The 8,323-nt window shown below is 43.2% G+C and overlaps 1 long non-coding RNA gene across 1 annotated transcript; it reads right to left on the bottom strand.

Moving 5' to 3' along the window:
* Positions 1 to 610: 610 nt before the first annotated feature.
* LOC146444691 (uncharacterized) lies at positions 611 to 7,187 on the bottom strand. The gene is made up of 2 exons (XR_014851785.1): positions 6,956 to 7,187; positions 611 to 6,786 (listed from the first exon to the last, which is right to left on the bottom strand). It is a non-coding gene; the product is annotated as an uncharacterized LOC146444691 (long non-coding RNA).
* Positions 7,188 to 8,323: the final 1,136 nt, after the last annotated feature.

Raw genomic sequence — 8,323 nt, forward strand, 5'->3', positions numbered from 1 at the left:
TTTTCATTTTTCTCCTTTAATATGATATGTTTTAAAGGCTATATTACTAAAGAATCCATCATCAGTAAATTATTGTGACTTACTCTTCAGTTGCTTTATTATACTCATTAAGAATTGGGTGGTTCAACACTTACAACTATCGTAGACCTTTTAGCAAAAAGTAAAGAGCTACAAGTATTACTGATGCTTCAGCCACTAATTTCCTTCCTGTACCCCATCTGCCCCTAGAGAACAGAAAATCACAGTTGGTCAATTCTTACCTAACTTTTAGCAGCAGGAAAATACTTAAGAAACCTTTTGACTGCAATCTCTCAATATAACCAACTTGCAGGGACAAGCCTCAACAGTTCCATGTTTCCAAAGCTGATTAAATTAAAAGCTACTGGTAATTCTGGAAACTTTTTGGCAGATAAGGAAAAAAAAATAATACGTTAACGACACAGCTTTCAGGATCAAATTCTGATTTATCTATAGCACATCTGTTTTATTATGCAACATATGACCCGGGCAGTTATCTAAAAGCAAATATTAATTCTCATTTTCCATTCTTTTATAGACAGAACAGTGCTTATCAGTTATAAATGATGACACATTGTTGAAGCTCAAACAATTTGATTTTAGAACACTTTTATTATGTTTTCAAATCTTCCTAATGCAGTTTCTTGCAACTAAGCAAACAGACAATGGATAAGTCCCCTTTTGATTGATGAAAAAGATTTCAATTTTATATATTAAAATATGTTTTTATTGTTTATATATATATTTATTTATCTCCACAGCTTTAAAGGGTAAGTGACCACACAGAAGATACTTTTACTTTCCTTTCAACAAAGTCGAAAATTAATTTCCTTAATTACAAGAACAACTAATACTTCAATGGTACAAGGTCCAATGTATGCAGTAAAATACATTACCAAGATGTATCATTTTAAGCTACATTTTGACTCTTGAAAAAACTCAATTTACTGTCACAATCAAGTGAGCTTCATTTTAAACTGTTTAAAAATTGAATTTATCTGGTTGTCAGTAGGCTGTGTAAATGTAACATTTCTGAGTTAAGAAATGTACCCAGAAAAATTTAACTGGGAAAATGAAATTGCCTTCAGTGAAGGTAGCTCGGAAATAGCTACTCAGAAATCTTACAGTGGTAGGGAAGGACTCACAGTATTACTTTCAGGTATTTCTGTTCTGTGTTTCATTTTGTGTCTTCAAAGAATGGTTTGTAAAGAAGTCCTTGGAAAGGAGTGTGCAGTGACTTTTTCACAATGGCAACCCCCATGGGGTAAAAAGTCCCTCTCTCTGACACAAGGCTTTTTGGTGTCCTTTGGATTACGCCAAGTTTTTGTACAACCATGTGGATGCAGGAATGAGGCACTTCTAGTTTGTCTTAGGTGATGGTTTCCTTGTCACTCTCAGTTTCTTTTTATTTATTGTATTTTAGAGAGAAAACTGGAAACAAAGTTTGGGAGAAGCTATTAATCCTCCTATTTTGCTGAAAAGGTATCACCAAGACATGTAAGGACCTGATAGTTTCCAGTCAATATTTTGATGGAAAAAGACAATAACACTGTAATTAAAGTGTACTCATGTTTAAACAGCATTTCTATTACATACTGAATCAGAGGGGAAATTAAATAATCTCTGAGTATGTGGCAACCCTGAGGAAATTGAAAATCAGAAGGACTTAAATGACATACAGCAGCAGTAATTCATGTGTGGAATATAAACAAGGCAAGGCAAATGGTCATACTGACACAAAGTTAAAGGTTAAACACAAGCTCAAGTTATTTCATCTGAGATGAAGAGCATATTTCAAGATATGTTGCAGCAAGCACACAGCAAACTGTCCAGCAGAAATGAAGGAGAAAGCATATAATGAACATTACACTGAACTATTTTCATTGCAGGAAAATACTCACTGTGAAAATGAATTCCAGTTCAAGAATAAACTCTGTAAAACCAGCAATAAACTGGGCCATGCTTAGAAAATATAAAGGTTAATGAAAAGTGACATTGAATTCATTTGGAATCCAGATGCTGTAGCATCTCCACAGTAGTTAAATTCGAGAGAGAAAGTAAGTCACGTTTGTTTACATGTGGAAGGCACAAGATTTGAAATATGTCTCAGTAAAGCATCTGGTTTTCCTTTAATTTCACAGCAGGAATATTAGAGACTACTTAAACAGATGAAGTTGCAGAAAATTTAATTACCACTAAACATTTACAAGGAAATTCATTGTTCCCTGGAGTTACCACAGTTGTAAGGATGGGATATGCCATCTCTGGGCTTTAAAGAGGAAGTATAGGCAGCAACTGGTTGTAAACAAACGAGATGTGTATAGCGTGTACAGTGTCTGCAGATTTAAGGAATTATAAGACTTTTCCTATAATAGAAGTTATCTAAACATTTGAAATAAGCTGCTAATCTGATGACACCAAAACTGTAAACTGCAGGAGGGCAAAGATTTAATTTTTTTTACAAACTGATACTTTTCCAGAAATACACCAAAAGGGAAAAATAACCAGAGCATTCCAAGAATTCTACAATAATGTTTAGGGATATATTGAGCAAACAACTGAGCTCTTGAAAAAAGCTAGTTTTCTGACAGAGAAGGATGCTCCCCATATCAGTGTTTGACCTTCACATTACCAACTTCACAGTAAAGATCACTATCATTTCCCTAGTTCACAAGATGTTTTTGCCTTGTTATTGCATTTTGGCAAGTTCATCTTAAATTCACCTCCCAGGAAGGGCTGTAGACAATGAGATAGTGTGTTATCTCATAGCAGACAAGAGTTTATTCCAATGTCACAGTGTACTGCCTGTAGTAACTGTGTAACTTGGGTTAGCAGAGCATGCACAGACAGATACCATGAGGTATTGCTGGCACACAATGTTATTTAAACGAGAAACACAAAGCTAGCACTGAGGGACACTCTGAAAGCTCCTTCAGGGGATTGGGTGTCATCATTAATCCCTAAGGAAAATTCTTTGATTTAATCTGCTCGTACAAGCAATAGAGATGTTCTTAACTCATGAGGCAAACACTGAAGAAGTAAACACATAAGGAACAGAAAGTGCAGTAGTTACATCCTTTCCTGACAGTAGCCAATTATTGAGAGAGTCTTTGACCATCTTCTAATTGAACAGATTGGCACTGGAAATTCTGGATTGTCCTGGTTCCATCAAAACTTTCTACAGAAGCTCAGGCCATGATGTGGCTGTGGCTGCTGGCCAAGCTGGCTTCTTACCAAAGCTCAGCTGACTGGCTATCCAGCTCCCTGGCATCAGGCCAACGGCTCAGTTGGTTTCTTGGCTTCCCAGGCTTGTCAGCTGGCAAAGAAATAGATTGTTCCATTTTTGCCAGAAAGGCTGCAGAGCCAACACGTTTTGTTCCAGCACTCGATGAAACAAAATATTGACAAGCTGGAATTTCCTGTAGAATAAAAATTTCACTTCCCAGCCAGCTCCAATTATTATTGTATGGTCTTGTGTAACACAGCGACGGCGTTTATCTCATCCTCTCATAAACACAATGCACAGAAAGGATGTGAATCCAGAGAGCTTTCCAAGGCTTTGGATAATAATCTCATAGCATCTACAATCATCTCGATGGAGTACAATGCATCTTTTGATAAGGTTAGCGTGTGACGCTTTCCATTTTGCATTAAAAGGCCCACTAGCTTGGCTCTGACAACTCATTTGTCAGCAGGACATAACTGGCCAGTTCAGTATGGAATCTGTGGATCACACCCTTCATGCACATTGTTTTGGAAAATCACTTACATAGGTTACAGATCAAACTCTGGAGAAAGAGGAATCAGTAATAGCGGCAACATGGTTACATATATAAGTATTATTATGTTTTTGCTGTTGAAAAAGGAATACCCATAAACATGCAAATAAAAATGACTCCTCAAACATGTCACTGGAAACAATGGATTTGTGAAGCATTTGGTGAAGAGAAACCAAAAAATGCCATCACGATACCATAGTGCCATAAACCCAACTCTTGTTGGAGACAAACACCATGATCCGGCCCAGCTTCCTGACAAGATGACTTACAGAATTACCCACTGAGACTAAGAGTTCCAGTTTTGGAGGTGGTAGGGGTGTCAGGAGTGTTTTCAAGGAGACACTGAATAGCCACTAAATGGCAAAGCAAGTCAACACCTGGTTGTGCACTTGCAGCAGAACAAGACCATTTAAGCTGTGTTTGTTCTGGTTATGTCTGTGCTCTCCAGTGCCACACTGACACATTTATTGGATCGGCAAAATGGAAGGAAAGCAGGTTCTTCTCTGCTCCTCTCAGTTCAATCTCATTTACTACTTGATTTCACAACTGTTCATGCTGGCACAGTCCAGAAGCAGTGCAGATGCAGGAGCAGGGAATTGGGCTGGAGAGCTGAAGGATGTCTTATAAACAGATATGCCACCAGAAGTTATTAATGAAATTATTACATTATGAGCTATGAGCTTTAGATTTTTATTGGGGCTTGGGGCAAGGGGAGGAAAGGGGAGAAGGAGGGAGGAATATTTTCAAGCATGGCAGATCCTTCCCAGCTTGCTGCAAGGGGATCAATTGAAAAGGCTTACAAAGGTTTTATGACAGGAAGAGTGTGCTATGCCTCCTGTTAAAGGTAGGAATAATACTATAAATTACTCATCTGCCCTTCAGAAGGAAATCCTTATTATTGTAAATGTAGCTTACAAGATATAATTTCAGGTCTTGCCTGAACTTAAAAAAGCTTTAGTTATAGAGGTACATATTCCAGAGGTAGTATCATCAAAAAAACCCCAACAAAGCAACAATCATAAAACTGCGTCGTTTTCATGTACTGAGGGAAAAAATGTAATGAAGGGGCCATAAGAAAATTGACAAAATATATCACATTAAATCACAGACTATTTTTTCAACACCTTTCATGTATCTTCACAGAACTGGCATTCAATAGCTGAGAGAGATGACATATAACTCAGTCTGAGACAGTCTTTGAACAAGGTGTTCCAAGCCAGTGATCTTGAAATATCCAGCTTAATAGACAGGTGCACACAGTGAGTCAGGATAGTACCAGGGACATGACAATAGTTTTGACAAAAAGATTTTAAAGATGCCTATTTTTCATACCAAATGACTAGGCAGAAAATGTTACAGGTGCATGGTCAGCTCTGCCTGATGGTGATTCCCTTCATGGGGCCTGATCCTGGCCTCCCACATGGACTGATGTCCCAGCCTGGCCTAGACCCATCGCTGTCACCACAGGTGCCTAATGCCCCAGGGCTGGGACTGTCCTGAGCTTGCTCTCTGCCCTGGCTGGGGTCAGTGGGATGGGCTCTGACTGGCCAGACACTGCCCTGAAAAATATAAAATTAACAGGACAGAAAATACCAGAGCACAGAAACCAACACTGTATTTCTTCATAATTAGTACAAATTTTAAGAAGTGTTGGCTGACCAGACAAGTTTCCTGAGCTTTTACATAGGCAGTATTTAAATAAATTGTAAAAAAGCTATACCCATTTTCATTATTGTATAAAAAAGAACATTTTTTGTGATAAACAATGGCATGCCATGGGTTATGTTTCATAGTTTCCTGACGAGGGTAAACATTCATTTTTCTCAAGGTTTTGGCAGGGAGCCATAGGAACTCATTATTCTGAACAGTCTACGGGGAATCATAAAACAAAGGGAATAAAAGGCTTGAATTTATTTTAAAAGCATGCTTTCTCATATTTACGTTGCTTCCAGAGCTATTTTGTTTTGGAAATTTTTTATGTACTGTTGATAGATAAAAATGATACATTAAAAGCAACAAAATCCTCTTACAAAATTTTTAGCTTTCATGCAAGCTGAAAATTGTATTTAATGATGGAGTTGGTTAAAATGGGATATTTTGTTGTTAGGCTGAAGAGGAGCAAACTGAAAATATCTTTACTCAAATGGCAGTGTATTTCCAAATCAGACTGGTCTCAATGGGCACTGAAATGACGACTAACTTGAGTTAAATTTGATGATATTATTCATTTACTTTTTCTCCATCCCACAGGGACCTGGAGGCCCTGGGAATATGAGAAACATTTTATTTGTCCCACTTATGCCACACACTGTGACACAGTTTAGAACCAATCTTCTGTTTCTTTTACCTATGTAGTCTTTGCATGGCTTTGTTGCACAGCTTAGTAGTTTTTAGGATAAATGAAAATGTAGTTCATCTACCTGTTGGCAAAAATGAATATGCAGGTCCTGACTTCTGAAGTGTCTAAATGATTGTACAACCCAGAAATAGCCCTTCATCGAAGACGAAATAAAAATAAAAGCCACAGTTTAAGTAAAAACAGAAGGTAGGCAGAAGCAGGAATTATCTAGGAAAGTAATGGAAACCCAGTAGCAAAAAATCCTATATCCTCTTTATAGGCCTTGGGTGGTATCCAGAAGAAAAGTACAATTTATGAGGGGGTCAGGGTAGTTTCCCTTTGTCTTTCTCTCTGTAAAATGGGTCAGGTTAGAGCTTAAAACGACCCAGGACTGCAAAAGCTACAAGGTAACATTCTTTTTCTACCCTAACCCCTTCCCTAGTATACAAAACTTGGGATTTTTCTGTCAGAATGTGGCTTTGAGGCCTCTTTCTTTTCTGTGTTGCAGAAGCTGCTGCGGGCAGGCAGGCAGGCACACGCTGCCCCATCGCCACCTGCAGCCCCAGAGGAGCTCCAGTTCTCGTTCCTCCCCGAGCTTCACCCTCACATGCGGGGTCACAAGAAGAGCTGTCCCGATTCCCGAAGTCTCTCCTTCGTGGGGGGACAGAGCTGTCAGCCCACACTGCTCAGAGGATCCACTGCGTTTTGTTCAACACCTCTCCTGGCCGTGTCCTTGATGCCAGGTTAGTGCCTGCTGCACGGGATTATCGCTTCCATCCGAACCCAAAGAACCCCAGGCCCCAACAGCCCCTACACTTACACACCAGAACAACTCATGAGGATGTGAGAATCGATCGCGCACCTGCTGGGACAAACAGCACACCCGATGTCCTGAGGAATCCTGCAGTTAAGAAGGCAGTGTAAAGGGAGGGAGGGAGGGCACGGCATTTTCAGACAGGGTCTCACTGAAAAGGTCTGGTCTGACCACAGCCAGGCTGCAGCCTCCAACCCACGTCCCGTGCTGAGCCCGCCGCCCGGCCGCGACAGGCGACCCGGGCCCGAGAGAGCAGGCACGAGCGGCTCGGCCCCCTGGCACGCACACGGCTCCCGGGGGCTTATCAAAGGTCATACCTGCGCCTGGACACACCCGCGGTGAGGGGCTGGGGAGGGGCAGGCACAGGGACAGGGCAGGCACAGGGACAGGCACAGGGACAGGAACAGGGACAGGCACAGGGACAGGCACAGGCACAGGGACAGGCACAGGGACAGGCACAGGCACAGGCACAGGGACAGGAACAGGGACAGGCACAGGGACAGGCACAGGGACAGGGACAGGGACAGGCACAGGGACAGGCACAGGGACAGGGACAGGCACAGGCACAGGCACAGAGACAGGCACAGGGACAGGCACAGGCACAGGGACAGGGACAGGCACAGGCACAGGGACAGGCACAGGCACAGGGACAGGGAGAGGCACAGGGACAGGGACAGGGAGAGGCACAGGGACAGGGACAGGGACAGGCACAGGCACAGGGACAGGCACAGGCACAGGCACAGGCACAGGCACAGGGACAGGCACAGGCACAGGCACAGGCACAGGCACAGGGACAGGCACAGGGACAGGGACAGGCACAGGGACAGGCACAGGCACAGGGACAGGCACAGGGACAGGGACAGGCACAGGGACAGGCACAGGGACAGGCACAGGGACAGGGACAGGCACAGGGACAGGGACAGGCACAGGGACAGGCACAGGGACAGGCACAGGCACAGGGACAGGCACAGGCACAGGCACAGGGACAGGCACAGGGACAGGCACAGGCACAGGGACAGGGACAGGCACAGGGACAGGGACAGGCACAGGCACAGGGACAGGCACAGGGACAGGCACAGGCACAGGGACAGGCACAGGGACAGGGACAGGCACAGGGACAGGCACAGGGACAGGCACAGGGACAGGGACAGGCACAGGGACAGGGACAGGCACAGGGACAGGCACAGGGACAGGCACAGGCACAGGGACAGGCACAGGCACAGGCACAGGGACAGGCACAGGGACAGGCACAGGCACAGGGACAGGGACAGGCACAGGGACAGGGACAGGCACAGGCACAGGGACAGGCACAGGGACAGGCACAGGCACAGGGACAGGCACAGGGACAGGGACAGGCACAGGGACAGGCACAGG

The sequence above is a fragment of the Lichenostomus cassidix genome, chromosome 1, assembly GCF_008360975.1.
Source record: "Lichenostomus cassidix isolate B80296 chromosome 1, HeHo_3.0, whole genome shotgun sequence".
Classification (NCBI taxonomy): domain Eukaryota; kingdom Metazoa; phylum Chordata; class Aves; order Passeriformes; family Meliphagidae; genus Lichenostomus; species Lichenostomus cassidix.